This window comes from Zootermopsis nevadensis, unplaced genomic scaffold (assembly GCF_977971745.1).
Source record: "Zootermopsis nevadensis isolate Lab colony 2312 unplaced genomic scaffold, Znev_1.0 Znev_ptg000021l, whole genome shotgun sequence".
NCBI classification, from domain to species: domain Eukaryota; kingdom Metazoa; phylum Arthropoda; class Insecta; order Blattodea; family Termopsidae; genus Zootermopsis; species Zootermopsis nevadensis.
The window spans coordinates 7,479,261-7,503,138 of NW_028259153.1; the positions used below are offsets into that span (position 1 = coordinate 7,479,261).

At 39.2% G+C, this 23,878-nt stretch overlaps 2 long non-coding RNA genes across 3 annotated transcripts in view; both read right to left on the reverse strand.

Moving 5' to 3' along the window:
- LOC110836827 (uncharacterized) overlaps positions 1 to 23,878 on the reverse strand; it is a 234,325-nt gene that overhangs the window by 133,430 nt on the left and 77,017 nt on the right. For both annotated transcript variants that reach the window (XR_015536152.1, XR_015536153.1), the window contains exon 3: positions 8,101 to 8,156. This is a non-coding gene — a long non-coding RNA (uncharacterized LOC110836827). The remainder of the gene's footprint in view (positions 1 to 8,100; positions 8,157 to 23,878) is intronic.
- Positions 13,428 to 15,157, reverse strand: LOC110840174 (uncharacterized). The gene is made up of 3 exons (XR_015536102.1): positions 15,048 to 15,157; positions 13,882 to 14,013; positions 13,428 to 13,683 (listed from the first exon to the last, which is right to left on the reverse strand). It is a non-coding gene; the product is annotated as an uncharacterized LOC110840174 (long non-coding RNA).

The following is a 23,878-nucleotide window of genomic DNA, read 5'->3' on the forward strand; positions in this document are numbered from 1 at the left end:
TTCTACATATTCTGGTGGCCAATATCCATTTTTCATTATAAAGATTTCTATTAGCTCTCGTATTTCGGTGTAAACATTTCATTCTAGCTTGCTTCTTCTGTTCCACGACCGATCTACATTCATCATCATACCAATCTTCATTTCTTGATCGTCTTGTCTCTCCAACAGTTATATGTGCTGTATTTAAAATGGCATTCTTTATGCAGTTCCATTCATCTTCAATATTAGGCCCTTTTTCTATCTTTTGTAATTCTAAGTTTAAATTACACTGATACTCCTGTACTGTACCCCTATCTTCTAATTTGTCTACATTCCACCTTTTAATTCTTTCCATTTTCCCTTTCATAACCATACATATTTTTTGCTTCATTCTAAACCCAACTAAATAATGGTCCGAGTCAGAATTTGCCCCTCGGAATGTGCGCACATTTTCTACATCTGTCGCCCATCTCCTAGATACCAATATATGATCTATTTGATTAAAATTATTTGTTCCAGGAATTTTCCAAGTACCCTTATGAATATCTTTCCTTGGGAAGTATGTGCTCATGACCCTTAAATTATTTGCAGCTGCAAATTGTGCTACCCTTAGGCCATTATTATTAGTTTCTTCATGTAGACTATTCCTTCCAAATAGTTTGACATAAACTTCTTCTTTCCCAAGCTTTGCATTATAATCACCAAATACTATTATCATGTCATGTTTCGAAATTTTATCACATACAGACTGCAATTCATCATAGAAACCATCTACTGCCACCTCTTCTGTCCCCTCGGTTGGTGCATAGACATTAACAAGTGTTATATTATGGAGTTTCCCTTTTACTCTAAGTGTACATATTCTTTCACTTACTGGTGTAAAGGCCAGCACAGCCTTACGCATTTGCCTGGTAACAATAAATCCTACTCCACATTCTCCTTGCCTATCGTCTTTCCCAGAATAATATATGGAGAAGTTTGCCTTATTTATTACTCCCTTATTTTTCCATCTAATTTCTTGTATAGCGACAATTTCCATTCTATATTTTATAATTTCATCAGCTATACCATTCATCGCTCCTACTTGTAGCAGAGTGCGCACATTCCATGTTCCAATATGTAGTACCAAATTTTTATCCTTGTTCCTAGCTAATGTTCGTCTTCGTGAGGACAGTCCGGCTTCATTCATCAAATTATTCTCAACTTTATTCTTTTTTACGATGCAAGGTTGTTAGCCTTGCGACCAACCCCCAACCTGGAGGACCAGGGTACCCGTCTTAGTCTGACCTCTCCCCCTCGACCAATCTGGCTAGGGAGGCCCTACCAGTAGCAATGCTACCGCCAGCATAGCTCTTGGGGTCACTGAGGTACTCAAGCCCCACCACCACGACAAGGTGCAGGTACCATTAAGTGGGGACAGCTCAACGTAATACAAAATAAAAAACCAACGAATATAAAAGCACCCCTGTAAAATCCTTTGGGACACTTCGCATTATCATCAGAGAAGACAGGGCCATTTCTGTGTCAAGAATAGAGGACAGAAAAACTCGTGGCTTGCTATAATGTAGAAGGGAAGAAAAGTTGTTAAAAGGGTCATTTCTTTTAGAGAAGTTGGTATCAACATGGCGTCCACTAGAGTTGAAGGCGTTATCCCACTGGGGACTTCACATGCAGTTTCCCGGAATGGAAATGGTTGTTCTGTATTGGCGCGATCTTCACGGACCGACATGAAGGAGAGAACAAGACATAAGGAACAAATTCAAAAGAAAAGAGGAGTGTCTTACGTATCCTTCTGGTCATTTCGAGCCGGAGCGCGTAACTGGACGGGGCACATTATATGAAGCTTGTAACAATATAACACTTTACTCGTTGGTAAATAGAATAGGAAGTTTCAACAACGCCCATACCAAATCTCCACACTGGGCAACAACCCAACTCAGTCCCATTTGATTACGCATAATAACATATCTTTATTTATTTATTTAGTGTTCTGTCTTACGACAGGTCCATTGCTCTGCCCAAAAAGAGCTCTCCAGTTTTCCCTATTCTCGGCTTCTCGTTTTAATTCCTGGAACGTCATCTTCTTTCCTTGTTTAAAATCGTCAACATATCTTATTTTACCAAAATTCAACATAATGCTGCATTTACGTGTTCTTCTCAGACCTAATGTCTTTAAATCATCTAAAATCCTACATGCATTTTCTTTCTTTATTTCTTACGCGCATGCAAAGCAAATTAAAAATATCCCCCTCAGCTCTCCATGGAAGTGCTTGGATGGGGGTGGATCTAATTCCTATTCATGCTTCATCACAGTACTAGATGGGGTGGTGGAGGGTAAGTGGTCAGCATCACACCCCGACCGCTCTTAACCGCGGGGAAAGGACCTCCAATGGATAGGAGACTGGGTGGGACGCAGAGGCTAGAAGAAACTTTCTTTGCCTCTCCCGAGGATCGATTCCGCGGTTGCCCAGACACTACACAGTGAGCTACACTGGCTGATGTTCTACATTTATGGCCCATCATAACTGTCTTGATTAATAACAATACAAAATTATTTATTAGGTGACCTGAATAAATTACGAAGTCCCTTCTGAGAAAATATTGATCGTGGGATTGTTGCCGCGTAGCTACCAACGTTTTAGAGAAACTATTACCTCAATCTGCTGGGTAGAAGGCGATACGTAAATCGAAACGTATGACCCACATACAGCAAAACACTGCATGACAACCCATAAGACAAATATCGTATCGAAATCCCTTGTTGCGTAATTGTCCCTAACGAGATTCAAACCAAACTCGTTCAGCCCGGAGCAAAGCAGTCCACTGGTTTTGCTGTCTGGCTCATTGTGGATTTGCGCTGTCTGCATATATTCCAAACTTTAATTAATCATGTGGAACCAAACGCATGCACAAGCTACCAATTGCTGTAAAAAAACGTAGTTTAATCTCGATAACCAGACCTCAAAATACAGAGATGTACATGTACAGATTATTTACGATAATGCTATCGATATAATTGAATAAAATAAATGTGCTGTAAAGATAGGATTTTTATTTTTACGAAGCACTTTGGTGAAATTTTAACAAAATAATAGCCTGTATTCCGTGCAATGACAAGTACACCAAGTACACGCGCATTTAATTACATGTTAAATACAGTTTCCCTTTCATGTGTTATCTCGTTAATTGTGCTGACAAATTTCGAAGGGCTCTCGCCCATACGAGTAGCAAACGTTCAAATTCAGAAGTATTTTTACTTTTACGCTGTTTTCGACAACGCAAGGTAAAAGTAATTGGAAATAAAGTGAAAAGGAAACACTCGGACGAAAACAAAACACGGTATGTAACGAGGAGCCTAATACTCTAATGTCACGGGTACCGCACCAAGACATCCATCTATTCGGTTGAATGATGGCATTAATACCAGTACACAGTCATTTTATATCGATATCTACAGCAATAAATAAGAAACGTTGACTCAAATTATTCCCAAATTATAGCATGTTATTTTGTGTCGCGAAGGAACATTAATCCTACTTCGAAGTCTTATTGGCCAGTAAAGTATATCTATCTGCCAGTCCCACAATTCAGTTACAAAAGTCAATACATCAATATTATAACAAATAATAAATTTGAAAATATTTTTCTGAAATATCGCACGAGCACGAAATTGGTACTGAATCGTAAATCTTGGGCGATCGGCTGTTTCAACCCGGAGCGTAAGTCCATCATTACAGATGTCGTCACTGTCTCCAAGATCAGGGAAAGATGATTACCTCCGAAACGTCTGACACATATTCTAGACTGGCGTGCCTGATCCAGAAACGTACTCCTCGGCACAAACAAGCATACGACTGAAGAAAACCTTTGTCCAACTTTCTGTTATCAAATGCTACATCTTGCGAAAGCATGTGTTTTGGCCTAGGCCAAGTTTGTCCCTTGTTACCAGGGCATGACAAGTCTCCAGGTTATGATGAAAGAGTAGGCCTCCAGATATGTGGGGTAGCTGGGGAATATACTGAACAAGCAGTCGCGGACAGCCGAAGAGGGGCAGGCCCTCTATCTTTGAGGTAGCGAGAAGGGCAAACAAATAGCCAACGAAGAAATAAAGTTTGTCACAAAATGTTTCACGTATTTTGTCCTCTCGAAATAAAATCAACAAAAACAGAAAGCGAGAGAGAGGTCATTAAGGAAAGGTGAAATAAAGAAAATGGAGGGTAGAAAAGCGATCAAAGGACCAATCAAGTAATGGGAAAAATAAATGTCAATATCATCATCATTCAAAGGCTTACTACCATAATAAGACGTCGTTTGGTCAGTAATCAGCCGTCATTAATCACGCATTCCGAAGGTACTGTTCTAGCTTGTCCATATAATAAGGAACTATGTATTATTATTTTCCACATGGGTGAAATTACCATATACCAGTAACATTAATGGAAGTGGTAAATATCAGAAAGTAATTTGTACGTCTTACCTACAGTCAAATACACAAACACTCACCATCGCTTTTTCAGTTCTCCGTTGTCTGTGCCAGACGATAGGTTCAATTTAGCCACACTGTGAGTAAGTGCTTGTTGGACACCGACTACAAAATTATATCTGCGCTTTAAAACTTGAAAACGAAATTAAGAATTCGTGATAATTTTTGAAATAGCTTCAAATGAATAGCTGCTGTAACTTGTAGAACACTTCTACTGAAAAACTGTAAGTTATTAACACTACCGAATTTCTACAAATGCTATTATAAGTCTATGAAGGTTTAAGACCAAATATAACTAAAGACTGATATCTGGTAGTCCAAAAAACCTGATAGAATTCTAATATTTTGTGTTACAGGAAAGAATTTGTGGACGTGTGACGGTTCAACTGTCAAGCAATCAAGGAAGCCTGTGAAAATACAAGAATTCCACAACACTTTTCGACGCAGATTGGAACGTTGTGGTTTCGAACAATTTTTATATTAGTTTGAAATTCTTGTAATATATTAGGCAAAAACTATTTCACTTTTTGGAACTTCAGAAATCTCACCGCACCATGTTTGTTCCACTGTTTTTCGCCGTAATTTTCAGAACATCCCTTGCGTTTCTTCAAGTCAATTTTCCTGAACACCCTTTGATGGAGTGCACCAAGTCCATCAGCGAAGAACATTTTTCTCTCGGGCGTCCTCTCGTGATAGTCCTGCCACTTGCTGAAGAATATTCAAATAGCGATGAAGTCAGGTATTTGATAGAAACACTTCAAAATTCAAACCGCTGGCCAATACTCGTGTTGGACACTTCTTATGAGATCGAAAGAAACACGAGAAATGAAATACACTCTCATGGAAATTATATTATTTTGGCATCAGGAGCCTGCCGGGACCTTAACGACTTTACTGATCATATTTCTAAGCAATTGGCAGGCTTGACCGTAATGGACTCATGGAATCCCCGAGCGAAATTTGTTCTTCCTGTAATAAACACCTGCTCAAATTATAACACTACAAAACTTTCACACGCTATACTCAACAAACTCTGGCTCCACAAAGTTATGAATGGCGTTGTTCTGTTTTCTGAGTCAAACGACCAAGGAACGAAGGTTATCCAAGAACACCAAACTAATTCGGCTCAAAATACACAATGTACTTTACACACGTGGTTGCCCTATGAAAATTCAGAGCGATGCAACCCAATAACAGGCACTGTGCCTGTAAAGATATTTTCGGCACAAAATTTTAACGATGTCAGAATCGCCGGGATATTCGAACGAAATGTCGGAAAGAATTTACACGGATGTCCCATCACTTTCATACTCAGAATGGCCGACCATTTCGTGGTACCGAAATCAACTTCTGATATTTTTTATTTTGATTGGAACTTTGACATGCTGGATGTAATCGCTCAGACATTGAACATTGATTATATACTCATGTTTCCAAACTATCCAAAGAGCCACAAAATTGCAGAAATGAAATATATAAAGACATCACTTGAAGACGGAACAACAGATGCAGTAATTGGTGGGGTCACAAGACTAGACAAACTTTTGAACAATCTGGAAGCCACGCGGGGCTACTACAACGTAAAAGCAGCTTGGTGTACGCCATGTGCTGTAAAACGTCCAAGTTGGAGTCGCTTCTTCGGAATATTTTCTCCCGAACTTTGGATTTCTTTCATTCTCTCAGTTGTCCTCGCTGTAGTTGTAATGGTCTGCATTTCCAAATTTGGACGAAAATTCCGCTTGCCGGAATTCGCAGCCTACAGGAATGTTCAAAGCATTTCATACAACATCATAGCAGTAGTGCTGGGGGTGTCAGCCACGGCAAAACCTCGCACGAGTTCCCTTAGAGTTTTCTTCTTTTCATGGGTTTGCTTCAGCATTGCATTCAGCACCGTCTTCCAGGCCTATCTGACTTCCTTTCTCATTGATACAGGATATGAAGAACCTATTAAAACTATAGAAGAAATGTTAAAATCTGGAAAGAAATTTGGTGTCAGCGAAGAGAATCAGAAGTTATTTGAAGACTCCACCGATTCTGTGGGCAAGGAAATTTTGAAAGGTATGGTGTTCTGTCCCGACTTAGTCACTTGCGCCAACTGGGCACGGACATACCAAAATATTACAACAATTTGTTCGGATATGGATACAAAGTACGCGAAATTAATTGGAATGTTAACGGATGAAAATAACAGGCCATTGCTTTGTGACCTGGAAGATGGTGACGTCATTAATTTCGAAATTGTAATGGCAGTCATGAAGGGTAACCCGCTGCTAGAACATCTTAATGACGTCATAGATAGAATTGTGGAGTCAGGAATTTTTATGCAATGGAGAAACATATATCTTGACGAAGCAAGAATTTCGACTAAGTCAACTCTGTCTTATACGTTAGCCGACGAGTATATTAATATCAGCATCATACACATGCAATCACCTATTTATCTACTAATGTTTGGCTATGCACTCGCATTTCTTTGTTTCTTTATAGAAATTGCATGGCACAAACTGATTTCAAAAAGACGTCTGTCCCATGTGAAGACAACACATGAAAACAAATCGCGTGAACAAGCACAACTATTTGTAAATTATCTACTTCATCATATTAAACGTCGCACATGAAACACAGAATGAGTGCTAACTGTCTGCACTATATTATCACTAAAATGAGAAGGTTATTAATGATTTAATTAATGACGAAGAAGTTTGTATCACAGTCGTTCTTAAACGTGGAAAACCACATGAAAAATATTAAGTGTAAATCTGTCTCGTTCAATGTCAAATATTCATTCGTGATGTGTATAAAATAAAAGTGGCTTACGCTAATACTTCGCTTTCAGTGTCTAGTAAATTGCCCTCGTACCTTAAAATATGTAAGAACTATTACAAATCTTACATATCCTGATCGCTACGGTTTTTAGTACTTCCAAAGTCTATGCAGCAGATATTCTACTGACTTGGAACGTTTTTCAACTAATTCTTAATTTTCTTTCCCATATCCTTGATTGCTTTCTTATTCTCTCCAATTCTCTTCATTCCCATTTCTACCTTCTATTCGTACCTTAAATAACATTCTAATTCTGTAATTATTAAGACCAAGGAACAAACAAACAAACAAGTGGCACATATGCGAGTTTTTCACTGCTGTGAGGATAATGACGTTGAGTTTCTAGACTATGGCGCAGTGTAGATTTGAAGGAAGATGCCAACATATCAGAGAAAAATGTTGCGTCCATCGTCAAGGCTGAAGATGGAGTAATTAAAATGGAAAAAGTACGGTTTTCCAATCCGTTGACGTCTACCTGCGTGTCTACAGAACGCGAAAACCCAGAGCATTTTGAAATTTACATTTCCGTCTTCATTTAAAGTCTCTGCTAGTTCAGGCCATTTCAACTACAGTAATTATATTACCAATACATCTTACGTCAAATATGTAATTTCGTTCCTACAGAAGTATCTTGCCATGGTAATGCCAAGTAAGAAACATATTTTCATGTTATTAATAGAAATTTCCTAGATATTAATTAAAAATGCGCTTAAACACAACTACGTTTAGTGTCCACTAATAAATTAATACATTTGTCCAAACTGTCATTTTGCTAGCTTCCAAATGTGTAAAAAATTATCAGGCATATAACTCACATTTCTGTAGGCTTCTCACTGCTCGCCTTTCTTCAGGAAGCACTACGTAACTCCACCTGCCACAAAAAGGAAAAACAATGTTAAAAAAACAAAATATTTCTTAATGCACTACGAAAATATAATTTGGAGTCAATATAGACTGTCAGTAAACAGAGTACAAGCACACACATTATCTTCCCATGGCAGCTTCGTGGGTTAGAACGCCGTGTTAACTTGCAGATGGACGCCAATATTTCTGGGGAATCTACTACCTCAATCATAACGGTTTATGTAGTTTACAAAATAAAGAATCTGCCTAGTTCTCTTCCGTATATAAAACAATGTTCCACTTAACATAATGTTCCTTAACCTCTCATTCAAGAACTTTACAGTGCTACATAATTAGTGTGCTCAACTTCTGAGCAATTGATCTCCGCACTGGGATTTGAACCTGGGACTTTCCAAATATCAGGAATATTAACCATTACATTGTATCACCGGATCCAGTAAGTTGAGTGGTATTAAAACTTTCATTTCACAATAGGTTAAACCCAACAGCGAATATTTTAATGCTTGAATTTCTATGAGTAGTGAAACTACAGTCAAGCCTAAAGGTTACAATTTTGACAGAGTTATTTCAACACGGAGAAATATCTCCATGACAAACACAGATTCAGAAAAAAAAACATTTTTAAATCAAAATCCGTTTTTCATCAAAGGGAATCAGTAAATGCGTGTGTGTACGGAACCCATAACATATTTATATGAGGTAAGTCCAATACAAACAATTGCTCTCTGGCGCCTGCGAAAACTCGTGATCATCGTCTCTAAATAAAATATAAGCCTAGAGCCATTGTACCATTGGAGTTAATCACCTAGAGCGTGCCCTAGATAAGAGCCTGCAACAGGGCAGTTCAACATCTACTTTCAAGAAGAATGCCTGCTGATGTAAAATAAAGAAGCTTATGTCAGAGTCCCAATAAATCTTACGTGCGTACTACGTATCACATTCGCAATTTGGCTGCTTTGGACGGGGACATCACTGCCACTGGGTACAAAACCCCTGTTTCTGGACACTATAAACGAAAAGAAAGGGCTCTCTTTTATAAAAACACATGCAAAGACATTCTATTGAACACCAAATCCTTACTCTAAAATTTGTATCAAAAACCGGCTACATGGACCGGTTAATCAGGGAAGCCATCGAGATCGAACTTCATCCTGATAACTTTAACAGGGAAGATGGACTTCACCTGAGCCGGTCCTGGAAGCCTCTGATCCACACACTCCGAGGACTCCGAGAACGAGCAAGAGTGCGCCGCCAGAACCAACCAGACCACTAACTCGGCCCCTTTCAGGGCCTTTATCCATACAACTACACTCACCTTTCTCTCTCTACTTTCTCTCCCTCTCCCACCCTCGCCCACGTGCTACCATTGGTCCACTCCCATACCTGCTCCCATTGGCTCGGGGCAGGCTACACCTTTCACTTCCCTGCCTATAAAATCCAACTCCTCACACCCTATTGGCATATTCATCGCCCTGATGACGGAGGCAGTATGACCTCTGAAACGTTGGTTAACATCGACCAGACTACACAGCGCAATAACCCAGAAGACAGAAATCTTCAAATTATTAGTTATTTAAGGTCGAAAGAAATATCTCCTTCGTGTCCACCTTGAAGAAATGTTTCAAAATAATGTTTCATTGCGCATAAGAACAAATTTATTGATGAAATATCAGGTTCTCAAAGCGATGAAAATGAAGATAACTATCTTCTGCGAAGTTGTGCCACGTAGCCTGCTATACACTGACCAATGTTTACAGGCGGTGATGATGGAGGCAGTAAGCACCTCTGAAGCGTCGGTCAATATGTAGCCTACTACACTACACGGTGCAATATCCCAGAAGACAAGCATCTGTCTCGAAAACTGAGATTACGAAAAACAGTGATTTTAAAGCAACAAGTCAAAAGCAGTAGCGACCAGGACGAAATATTCGCCGGTTTTTAGGCCGTGTGGTAATGGCGATCGAATCCAAAAGCAATGGACTGTGAAAAGTGACCCGTACTGTCCACTTCTGAGAGGACCGTGCAGAATGAAACCATGGTAACGATTCGTACAGGCTGATGCAACCGAAGATGTGAACACAACTGGAGAGAGAGAGAGACACCCAGTTTGTCGGTCTGAATCGGAGACGGTTCGAAAAATGGGAGGGGAAAAACTAAACCGAACAAAATGCCGGTTGGTAGATTTCTTTTCAGGTTTCTCTACCAAAATACTACATTAACTTCTTACCTCCGCCATGCGTGCTACATGTTTCATCAAATTAATTTCTACTTGATTTAACAGTATAGAATGAAATGTACAAAATATAAAATCCGTAGTCATGTAGGCCTGTCTTATTTCAATTCTGAAATAAAACTGTGTTTTAAGTTAGATTCATGTTAAATTATTCAACGTAATAAATTTAAATCTTTTTTTCAAATTTCCAATCTTGCTTTCAAGAATTTGTAACTTGCTTTGTGTTCTACAAATTCTCCTTTAGAGATCGCTTTCAGAAACACACTTGAGTACTGAATGTTCAACAAAGCCTCGTAACGGACGCTTTGTTAACCCTCGTATCCACTTGGTTCCAAATCGAACAGTATCCTGGCTGACTGCTATCACGTAACACACGCTTTCATAAATCATGCCTTCGACATACTGCATGCCTACAGGTTACACAGTTCCCAGGAGTGAGTGTATAGTGTATACACTGCACATAATGGCACAATGCAGTGGTACGTTGGATACTGTTCGCTTTGCGTGTGAGCAAATCTATTCTTCAATACCACATGCATAAATTCACTGACCCATACAAATTTGAATCGATACTGAGCATAATAGTTTGTGAGTGAAGTGTTCTGGCATTATAACCAACGAACACCCAAACACAGTGCATAATGAGGATTCTCATACACCAACGCCACGGAGTACCAAATCCTTAAGATGGAACGGATTCATGTTTTCCAAATACTAAAGAACTGGATTTTGAATCAAATTCCTTCGATTCCGAAGTTAGTTTTGTATCGAACAGTGATTTTTATGTTGTTGGATTTCCTTCTATATACTATGCTTCTTTCTTTGATATTTTATACCTTATAGAAATTCTATACCTAGTCGCGTAGATGATTATCAGAAAAGCGTGTAAGAAAAGTTATCCTTGTTCTTTAAACATACAAAAATATGTTTTTGACAAAGATTCGTTTTTAAAGATTCTCTGAACGTTGTTATGTTTATAAAGGAACTTTTATAAATAAAGCTATTTTTTTATTCTACACACACATCTTTAATTTTAAAAGTACTGTGGGTTATGGTTTCGCATTCGCCATTAAATATGCTGTTAATCTGCTTCCGTTAATGTTGCCTCGCACTGAGGGCATGCAGAATTCTGAGTTGGGTGCGACACTGTCACCACTGAGGGTAGATTTACAAGCGTTACCTATGTAGAATGAGAAGCGTCTAAAAATTATTCATATTTTGTGGAGCTATAAATTATTTATGAGAAAATAAAAACTAGCCTGGTCGTTAAGCGATGAACATACATAAATATTTGTCTGTAAAATTATATCATTTATGAGTTAAAATATTATGCGATTGAGTGGTTAGTATTTATGTTCTGTATTCGGATGGTCTGGGGTTTGATTCTCAGCCAGTATGCCAGTCTATCCTGACTGAGATATCATAGTCACTACTGGCAAAGTCTGTCCTAGCCTCTGTTACGATATCCACGATAGAGAGATAAAGAAATTAGCATCAGTTTTAAGTCCTTTAATACAAGCGGCAGATGCCTGGCTTGCCTCCCAGCAATCTCCCAGTTAATCGATGGTCATGCTAAGTAATAAAACCTTACAATAAAACACATGTTCCTTCCACATCGTTCACAATTCATAATTTTAATTTATTCACCCATCCCATATTATATAATCATGTTATGTCAACATCGTAAAATAAACTACGCTGAACTATAGTTTGCATTGTGAGTGATTTTTTACAATTGCTTAATTTTAAAAATAGTTTTATGGAAACTGGAAAAGAACAATATAAAAGCGAACACAGGTTCTCTTCGAATTTCCCAGTTTTCCTTAGTACCTATTTCCAAACACGATGGTTCCCAAAACAGTCGCCTGTTTTCCGAGCGGCCCTTATTAAACAAAGAGTCTGACAATCCTCATACAGAGGGATGGTCTTCGTAAACGAACAGTAGCAGATTGCAGACCTACGGGAACTAGGGACGGTTGTTGAAGCTAATAGAGACCTAAGTTTGGACGGAAAAGGAATTCTCCACCATCGGATGACGGCGATAATATGAAACGGTTTTGAATTTTCAAAATTAGTGTTCATGCAAGAAACTTTGGCTTGCATTGTTGAAGTCCTAAATTGTTCGTTCAAATATCTCCAGTTTGCGTCGATGTTAATCAGTGTTAAGTGTTCGCGCAAGACACTTCAGTCTGCAATGGTGAGATTCTATATAAATGTCAATGTTCTAATTATTGTAAACGACCAAATGACGGAATCATATAATTTTTAAAACTGTTATAAATCCAGTGCGTCCTTCAGATTCAGTGGAAAACTAATACTGGTACTTGAAGCCCCGGGATATTTTGGAAATGAATTCTCATCCGTCCCCTTATGACATCGAAAATCATAAAATAAATTCGGCGATCTATCGCGAATAAATATCAAGTTATCCCCTGTTGCTTTTGTCTGTACAGCTTCCAGGTTCAATATACTGTTTTGCCTATGTTCCTGTAGAAGCTTAATAAAATTCATTTCAAATGCTTTATTCCATATAAAACACAAACAGTTACTAATTAATTATGTGTTCGTCTCATAGAAAATTTGTTACACAAGCGGTGATTGTTTATTTTAATGAAAGTGAAACACGTATGCATGTTTGACTAAGGATTCATATTATGAAAACAAGTAAAATTACAATATTAAATTAAAATGTATACATTGTTAATATTTCAAAAATACTCCGAACCACGCAGAATATAAGAAATAAGGGATGGGAATCATACAACATGCCATAATTAAAGAGAGCGGGTCATTATTTTAGCAATAAATATGGAGAATAGTTGAGATGTTCGTTTTGAAATGAAGATGCGAACAAACTCGGGTATTCGGTGCAAAAGCGAATATCATACCTATCACATTTAAAAATTAGAAACAAATCAATCATAAACCTCCAAGAGAGGTAAGAAAATGCAGACCCTACAAAGACGGGACAAATGTGAATGAAGGAAAAGTTGTCAGTGGAACCACGGTTCCGGAGAATTTGACGTAAATTCGTCTATACGGAAAGGAAGTTTATATATTGGCTTTATTCTAAATATTTTCTATACATGCTTTACAATTGAGATAAATTTGTTTAAGATATTGCTTAGTCAACTTGAATTAGTTACGCTTAAGATGGGTCTGTGGTAGATGAATGTGTCTCCTTCCTCAGACGTCTCTCATGCTTCGATGCAAGTAAAAGAGTACTTCAATTTTCCATTAATATTTGCCTTATGAAATTCACAGCGTTGTTGCGGCTGGCATTTGACCCCGCAGACTGGAACTGGGGAAACAAGCCAAACAAAGAGGGACTGTCAGTTCTGTTACCATTTTCACTACCACATGCTCAACGCTTGTGATGCAAGCTATATACGTGTATACAAACAAACAAACAAACACGCATATATCCAAGAGGAAGAACAGTGTCTCAAACGAGGCTGCTGCAAGCTCGGTAAAGATATTTTCGTCAGTTGATACACACCCTCTGTTTTGGGCACGCACTTGGGTGACCGGTTGCAGGATCTCATAAAGCAGACCCTATCCAGAACACAGGCCTCTTCTGGGCCACAGGACTTGTCCTGACATTGCGACCGGCTCTCGCATTGAGGACACACTTGAAAAAAAAAAAAGATCATGAACATAGTCGCTTTCTCGGACGTTGCGCGATGTAATCTGGAATGACCGACGTTTCAGAGGTACTCACTGACCACACAATCACAATGATGATGACTAGCTGGGCTACTATTAGCTTCTCAAGATAACTCTGACATTTCACAGATGTATGCGTACGGAACAGTAACGCAGAGTTCAGCCGCCTGTTTCGTTTTCAGCAGTTTTAAAATTTTCGGATTATGTTTCCAGGTTCTTAGTGCAAAAATAAGTTCAGTAAAACGTGACCTCACGCCGTGACCGCGAAATGACATCGACTTGTTTACTTCACTAGCACCTGAGATAACACGACTGTGACAGGAAAACATTGCCTTGTAACATGCTCTGCCATGCCAGTGACCGCTCTCCCCAACCTCAACCGCAGTAGAAACGGGAAGGAGGTGTCAGTTCTACATGTCGTAGGTTCGCGTGCCCCACGCCCCAGACAATAATGTACTCAAACACAATAAGATACAATTAACAATAAACCAATTTAATTTCTTAACATAAATGTCAAACATGTACACTGCCAGGAGCCACTGATAAAACAATTACAAAACCAAAGGCTCGTAATGAAAATATATAAATACAATCAAGGCCTCACAATACGGTGCCCTCTCGGCAATACACCCTACGTCTACCTCGGCCTGGACAACCACGAGGGATCCAAAATATCTCAACAAATCAGTAGCGGCCCCCGTCCTCCAACAAACAGGACGGGCAGCTACTACAATAAAACACATACAACCTGAGGTCACCTCACAGGGCGTACCCAGCCGGAGAGAGGTTGCCGATAACTAGAGAGAGAATGTCTGACTGACTTCCTTCTTTCTGTGTTCTGGCGAGAAGGGTTGGTCCGCATCAGTTCTCCCTCCAACAAGCTCACCGCACGCATACGCACCGTCCGCCGTCTCAAACACAGAGCCAGCTCTAGCTTGGCTCAATTCAATCTAATATAATACAATTAAATCCCGATTCAGATCACAGATCCATACTTACACAAAACAAGGATAAATGCTGAAAGCACCAAAGAAGCAGCAAGCAACTTCATAATAGCGGTTGTCCTAGAACTCGGAGTGCTCGTAAGTGGCTTCAGCCTCTGTATATATACACTCCGGTTATCGACTCACTTCCCTTGGACGGACTGGTCTTATCTCCAGACTGGCCAAGGTAAAAAGAAAAACCCTCGTAATCCCGAATCGTTATCTTAAAAGCTAACTACATATTCACGGCATAATTTCAGTTTTGAATAAACAAGTTTGGAGGAACGGAATGCCTCGGGAGCGGACGATCGTGGTACGTCTTCATACCCCGATGACCGCCAAGGCACACACACGCAACGGACAGGCGCTGGTCGCCATTAATAAGACACTCGGGCTGTTTGCTGCCACGATAAAATAATATAACCCTTTGCAGGGCCGGTCCCTCAGTGCGAAGGCGCCTAAACGGTAATTCAGTGTCGATATAATCGACTATCGATCCTTCAAATTATAAATTTTCCCTTCTTTCCTGTATCCCTTCTACTTGCTATGTGTTCGGTCAAGCCTATTTTTTCCCACCGTCCCAAGAACTCAATCAATAATCAGAAATATCAAGTTATTTGCTTAAAAACGCCCCAAGCAACCAAGGGGGACAGACGAATTTTACAAGAAAAATGGCAGATTTGAATTCAATTTTCTTTCTCTGAAAAAAATAAGAGGAAACAGGAGTTAGTATGGTTGAAAATAAACACAAAGATTGATGCGATGTCATCACCTGATACAATCAACATATCAATGCTGAAGCCAAGAAAAAAGAAGGAGGAGAAAATAAAAGCAATGACCAGGAACTCGACAAAGCTCTTGTCCGCAAAATATGCAGGGGGCCGATGGACTGCAGCGCCATCTCTTTATTCCGCTGGTGTTGTTGTTGGTGTTGTTGGTGTTGGTGTTGGTGTTGTTGGTGTTGTGGTTGTTGGTGTTGGTGTTGGTGTTGTAGTCGAAGCTAAAGACAAATGCATTTATTCATTTTAGTAGTAGTAGCATTACCAGTAAAAACTGTGAGATTCAAAGTTTTTTCTAAGTTTAATTTACAGTCTCTCTTCTTGTAATTTTTATTGTAATTACAATGAACTTATGTTTTATTTTGTTGGTTCAAGTCGCAATATTAACGACAGTTGAACCGTCACAGATGATTGACCATCGCCAAAGAAATTGACGACACGAAAGTGGATCGAACCTGTGGTTATAGACACACAAACTGCGAGCCGTCTGCAGTCTCCTCGGAAGCAACGTTCCGGGCCCAACACACAACATCGTCACACACAATGTTACACGTGTCACGGGGAAGACAAGACAAGAGGACAGATAAACAGGTCAGTGTACATTTAAGACAGGCATTTACGAACCTGGCTGGCAGGTGGGTAGAGGGTAGCATGGCGAGGTGAAGAACTCCACCTTTCGCATTCTGCACACCTCACCTAATGGCGGCTGAATTACGGCGGTACAGCATAGTCTTTCAGGGGCCAAAGATTTAGATAACTGTAACTCTTTGAATCCGTGAAGTTCGTATTAACAACATTTAAGAATTTGATCCGTACCGCGAAGAAAACACAACACTTTACCATTACAAAGATCGATTGGTTAGTGCTATTTAAGGAAGTTATCTCTGTTTGCCGTGAGAATCACATGAAACTGAAAAACAATTTTTCTGAAGAAAAAAAAAGTAGAATTACTGAATGAAAAAGTAAGTGGAGGAACGTATTAATTCCTTCTTCAGGCTAAAGATATCAGAGCCGATGTTAAAATTAGAGGAGGTATGAAAAATTACCCTCTACTGAGGACAGGTGTGTACAAACCTTGCGTGTACACTCGGAAACAAAAGGGTACCGAATTGCAATGTGTCCCGTAGCAACGAACTTGCTGCATTCTGCATACTCTACCCAATGGACACCGCGCAGTAGCGCAAGATGCCGGGTGGGTGAGGACTGAACAAATAAAACGGACTGTAGAAATTTTTAACAAGATGAACAGGCCTATTTGCGTTCATCAGCCGATTTTTGTTGTTACTATTAACGCTTCTGTTACTACTATTATATTTTTTTAGTGTTCTGTCTGACGACAGGTCCATATGAACAGGATCCTTCCACCCTTTTCTCGGACTGGGACCTGTTCATATACGTTCTTGGCAGATGATCCAGAAGTGGTTTGCCATTGCCTTCTTCTGTGTGTGAATGGAGTAATTGTTGGGATGCCACGGAGAAACCGGGGAAGCCCCCCGAAAGAAAACTCCGTGTTGCCTAGACCACGGCCTTGCCCAACACAAGTTATAAATCCGGGCACCGCCGGGAATCGAACCCGAGACCCCAGGATTACAAGGCCACCGTTCTAACCGCTATACCACCGTTAATGCTAAATCGCAAATCGCTTCACTAATGTACGTAACATTGCTCTATTTCCGAGCTGAGGGTTCTAATTCAGAACCTGTACCCACACTCACCCATCATCACCAAGACGGCTGATACAAACAGAGAAGCAACGGGCAGCGTCATAATGACGGATGTTCTAGCACCAGTGAAAAGTTTCCACGTAATTTATGTTTTTAAGTCCTGATTATATATACTTACTGCTGACTTCCTGCCCAGCCTTTTATGGATAGTTTGCCTTATAGAATGGCAACATAAACTCCTTCAGATAACTTTTTCTGGAGTTTGGAACGATGGTTTATTCCACTTCATAACCTTTAGGCTATTGACAGATAAAGAAACTGAAACAACAGAATGTGAATGCCATTATTTAGTGAGTCCCCCGAAGCCATACGGAAATGAGGCCCATCGTTTGGCACCGCTTCCAACCTAACCTAACCTAACCTAACCTGTTTGCTCTGATGGAATGGCATTACGTTTGCACTGACGGTCTCTCGATACGAAGGTACGGAAATCGACTATCGGTCCTTGACATATAATATTAATTTTCTGTTTGGGAACTTGTGACTGCCAACCGAGAATTTGCAGGGGCGAAATATGACAAAAAATTCCTGTCTCCCGTTACTGTTGCTACATGTTCTGCCAATCTCATTCTTCCCATTAATAACCTAACATACTTATCCGAACAATGCTAAATATTGTACTTTCTATTCTGAAATTACCTCGACCTGAATTCTACTAAAAGCGAGAGATTTAAAAATTACACGTGCATGTTTCTAGATTATGTCAGTCCTTGAAAAGATGATAGCACGACAGGAGTCGATAAGGTTCAAAATACATACAAATTATGCCAGAAATCAACAAGTTTACTTGGCACAGCGTGTTACAATCGTCACATCAAAGCTAAAGCTAAGCAAACAGCTGAATGTTCAGGAACATGACGCATTTCTTGCCCGCAGGATATGTAGGGGGGGCTAGAGCTCCGTCTCTTTATGCTTTTTCTGAAATATTTAATTGCGATTAATATTATCATTATGGTCACCAGGATCACAACTCACATCATTATACGTGTCATGAGTTTCAAGGTATGCATCCCGCTGTGTTCAACGTTACGTTGACAGCCTGTCTACACAGTTAGTTTCGAACATTTAAATAGAAACGCCTGAAGATGACTAATCGAAGTCGAAACATGTAATTGATCCATAATAAACATGAAAACTATAATCAGAAATTGTTGATGAAGACGGACTGTGGACGCAACGCTTAAAACTTCTTTTGAACACATTTTGACGTAAATACGTCTGTAAGGAGGGGTCATTCGGCAAAACAGTGGAACGAAAAAGGGAAACGAAAAAGTGGAACGAAAAAGTGTAACCTGATTACCTAGGGAACGTCGTGTTTACTTAGCATTGTTATTACCTATAAAACATTACATTACATTACCTTACATTACACAACATTTCATTACATTACCTTACATTACATTACCTTACCTTACATTAACTTACCTTACATTACATTACATTTCATTACATTACATTACTTTACATTACATTCAGCTACCACAGACCCATTTTAAGCGTAACTAATTGAAGTTGAATAAGCAAAGTCTTAATCAAAATTTACTCAATTGTAAAGCATGTATAAAGGAAATATTTAGAATAAAGCCAATATATAAACTTCCTTTCCGTATAGACGTATTTACGTCAAATTCTCCGGAACCGTGGTTCCAATGACAACTTTTTCGATTTCTTATTTTTACTTATTACTCACTTAACGTGGTGATAATATTACTTTCATGGAATGAGACTAAGGTAAGCGAGTTTCGCAATGGTAGTTCGCATGTCTGCGTTCACACGGTTTGCTTACGAGCAGACGAGCAGATTACGCATCACGTGACAGCTGATACTTACCTGAGAACCTAGACACACATAAGGGCCGATGGCCACAGTTAAAGGTAATACACCCTCGTTCCTCCATAACGCAATGCTTGCCCGATTGACAAGGCCAGGTAGCGCAAGATGGCTCCCTGACAGCTACAGAGAAAATAACCTCCGGCCCCACTGAGAAGGAACACAAAATGTCGATAACATTGCCCTTCTTTATAACAAGAATATGAAAGGATAATATTAAAATAAATCTTAAGGATATGAGATAGGGATTGACTGGATTCATCTGGCTGAGGATAAGGAGTGGCTGCGCGGCTGTTGTGAACGGGGTCCATAAGTCACGAAAGGAGAGAGAATTTCTTGACTTCCTGAGTGGTTATCGATTTCTCAAGGAGGACTCTGGTTCATGGAGTTGGTTAATTATAGCAAGAATCAATTATTTAATAATGTAAATATATGGCAATAATTATTTTCTTCTTTTCAGGAAGAAATAATTACGGCAATTTCTTATATGAAAATAAAATATTAAGCGCATTACTGGATAAAAGAATGATCCAATGAAGAAGTTGATTATCAACAAAGTCGAAGTGCTCGCGAAAGAACGTATACATCAGTCTTATAGCAAATAAATAAAATTCACGTCCTGACGATGGAGGCAGCAAGGATTTCTGAAACGTTAGCAAATTTCTACCAGACTACACAACAACAACCCAGAAGACAGAAATCTTCATACTCACCGCTGTGAAAACCTCAAATCATACATTTAAACCTCTTGTTTATAATAAACTTCCGAAATGAATATGAATGTACCGAAATTCGATGTTGAGATATCACCAACACAAATATCTACACAATAATAAATAAAAGAACAACAAATTAAAAAGAAAAGCAAAAGGGAGTGTCATTCGTGAATATAATTGTCTGCGGAAAACTTCAGTAAATCTTAGCTGAGGGCTGTAATTCCGATCCTGAAAGTACACTCACACATCGCAATCAGAAAGGCCGAAAGAAACAAAGGAACAGCGTAGAGCGCCATGCTTCAATTGATAACCAGAAGACGTTTCCTAGGTAACCATCATACACATTTTCCTTTCACTTTCTCGTCACACTTTTATGCGGAATGACACTCACCCTAAAATATAGACGTATTTATGTCAAAAAAAGTTCCTGATTTGTGGCCTTTGTTAAGCAGTTGCCGAAACTTTGTCTTCTGTTCGGAATATTAGACGATGTTCAACACCAGATATCCAATAATGCCATCCGATATACCACCACAAGAACCATTTCAATTGTTTGTTCCTGTTGTTTATTTGCTTGAGAAAATGATTTTTGACGTAAATATATTTTAGGGTCAGTGTCATTCCGCAAAAAAGTGTGAGGAAAAAGTGAAAGGAAAATGTGTAAGATGGTTACCTAAGAAACTTCATCTGTTTACTCAGCAGTGTTGTTACATATAAAATAATATAACCTTACTTTACCTAACATTACCTTACCTTACCTTAAGTTACATTATTATTCATTACATTACATTACTTTACATTACATTCAACTACCACAGACCCATCTTAAGCCTAACTAATTCAAGTTGATTAAGCAATGTCTTAATCAAACTTATCTCAATTGTAAAACATGTATAAAGCCAATATATAAACTTCCTTTCCGTATAGACGTATTTACGTCAAATTCTCCGGAACCGTGGTTCCACTGACAACTTTCTTTTTTCGGATAGATGAAAAATATATTTCAAACCTCTAAACGCCAACTTCTCAAGGCAGGTAATTTGCGCAGGAAATGGATAACATTACGTAACGAGAAAAGTATTTATTTGTAGAAGAAACTCAGATAAGGTAAATTAATAAAGTGTGAGTCGTATTACGAAAAACGCAATGCATAAAGAATTTTGATGGGTGAACGTGGGGAGAAGTCCCTCTTCTCAGAAGGCAGTTCAAGGAAAGAGGAAAGACCAATTCATTCTTCATTGTAGCACAAGGTTTCGCAACAATGACCTCGGACAATATAAGAGCAACAGTGGCTTAAGGCAATCGATGAACCACATTGTTCTTTGACAGTAACCTCTGACTGCATTACCACGCCTAGAATGTATTTGTACTCTAAACAGCACATCCTTCTGATCTCACTTTTGTGTATCTTGAACATGTGTTGGTGCAGTTCCGTTGACTGGCGGGGGCGATCTTTACAAGAATTCTCACTGTGACTTGAAATTATAAAATCTGTTATGTTTGTCGTGAACGAACACGGTTACGTTCGAAGTGTCTAACTTTCAAAGTTTTAATCAATAATAATGATAAATGATAATTGCAAGCGGCGATAAGTAAAGATAAATCTTGTCATTTACGCTGACACCTAGAACAATACTTCGAAACAAATGTCTAACAAAATTTGTTAAACCCGTGTCATAGTTATTGGACTAAGATAACCATCTACTCGGTTGAATGATGGCATTAATACCAGTACACAGTCATTTTATACAGCAATAAATAAGAGACGTTGACTCAAATTATTCCCAAAATATAGCATGTTATTTTGTGTCGCGAAGGAACACTAATCCTACTTCGAAGTCTTATTAGCCAGTAAAGTATATCTATCTGCCAGTCCCACAATTCAGTTACAAAAGTCAATACATCAATATTGTAACAAATAATAAATTTGAAAATATTTTTCTGAAATATCGCACGAGCACGAAATTGGTACTGAAGTGGTAAATCTTGGGCGATCGGCTGTTTCAACCCGGAGCGTAAGTCCATCATTACAGATGTCACTGTCTCCAAGATCAGGAAAGGATGATTACCTCCGAAACGTCTGACACCTATTCTAGACTGGCGTGCCTGATCCAGAAACGTACTCCTCGGCACAAACAAGCATACGACTGAAGAAAACCTTCGTCCAACTTTCTGTTATCAAATGCTGCATCTTGCGAAAGCATGTGTTTTGGCCTAGGCCAAGTTTGTCCCTTGTTACAAGGGCATGACAAGTCTTCACGTTATCATGAAAGAGGAGGCCTCCAGATATGTGGGGTAGCTGGGGAATATACTGAACAAGCAGTCCCGGACAGCCGAAAAGGGGCAGGCCCTCTAGATTTGAGGTAGTTCGAAGGGCAAACAACTAGCCAACGAAAAAATAAAGTTTGTCACAAAATGTTTCACGTATTTTGTCCTCTCGAAATAAAATCAACAAAAACAGAAAGCGAGAGAGAGGTCATGAAGGAAAGGTGAAATAAAGAAAATGGAGGGTAGAAAAGCGATCAAAGGACCAATCAAGTAATGGGAAAAATAAATGTCAATATCATCATCATTCAAAGGCGTACTACCATAATAAGGCGTCGTTTGGTCCTTACTGATACTGTGACCCCTGAACTCAGTACTTGGTCACTCAATAGTCACTCGATAGCCGTCATTAGTCATGCTTTCCGAAGAAACTGTTCTATATTGTCCATATAACAAGAAATTCTTCATCATTTTTCCAATGAGTATAATTACCGATTATATCAGTATTATTAATGGAAGTGGTGAAAGACAGAGAGTAATTTGTACGTGTTACTTGCAGTCGAATACAGCCAAATGAAGAAGGGACACAAACGCTCACCATCGCTTTTTCAGTTCTCCGTTGTCTGTGCCAGACGATAGGTTCAATTTAGCCACACTGTGAGTAAGTGCTTGTTGGACACCGACTACAAAGTTATATCTGCGCTTTAAAACTTGAAAACGAAATTAAGACTCCGTGATAATTTTTGAAATAGGTTCAAATGATGGAGTGCACTAAGTACATCAGTGAAAAACACTTCACTCCCGGGCGTCCTCTCGTGATAGTCCTGCCTCTTGCTGAAGAAGATTCAACTAGCGAAGAAGTTGGGTATTTGATAGAAAAGCTTCAAAATTTAAACCGCTGGCCAATACCCGTGTTGGACACTTCTTATGAGATCGAAAGAAACATGAGAAATGAAATACACTCTCATGGAAATTACATTATTTTGGCATCAGGAGCCTGCCGGGAGCTTAATAAATTTACTAAACATATTTATAAACAGTTGGCAGAATTGACTGTAAGGGACTCATGGAATCCGAGAGCGAGATTTGTTGTTCCTGTAATAAACACCTGCCCAAATTATAACACTACAAAACTGTCACGAGCTATACTCAACAAACTCTGGCTTCACAAAGTTACAGATAGCGTTGTTCTCTTTTCGGAGTCAAAAGACCAAGCGACTAAGGTAATCCAACAACACGAGACTAGTTCGGCTCAAGAAACACAATGGAGTTTACACGCGTGGCTGCCTTACGAGAATTCAGAGAGATGCAATCCAATAGAAGACACTGTACTTCTAAGGATATTCTCGGCACGAAATCTGAGCGATTTCAGAAACGCCGGGATATTCGGAGGAAATGTCGGGAAGAATTTACACCGATGTCCCATCAAAGTGCTACTCAGAGCTGAGTACCCTTACGTGGTATCGCAACTCATTTGGAATAAGACTTCTGGGACGTATTCTGGTGAAGTTTCTGGCTGGGAAATAGAAATGC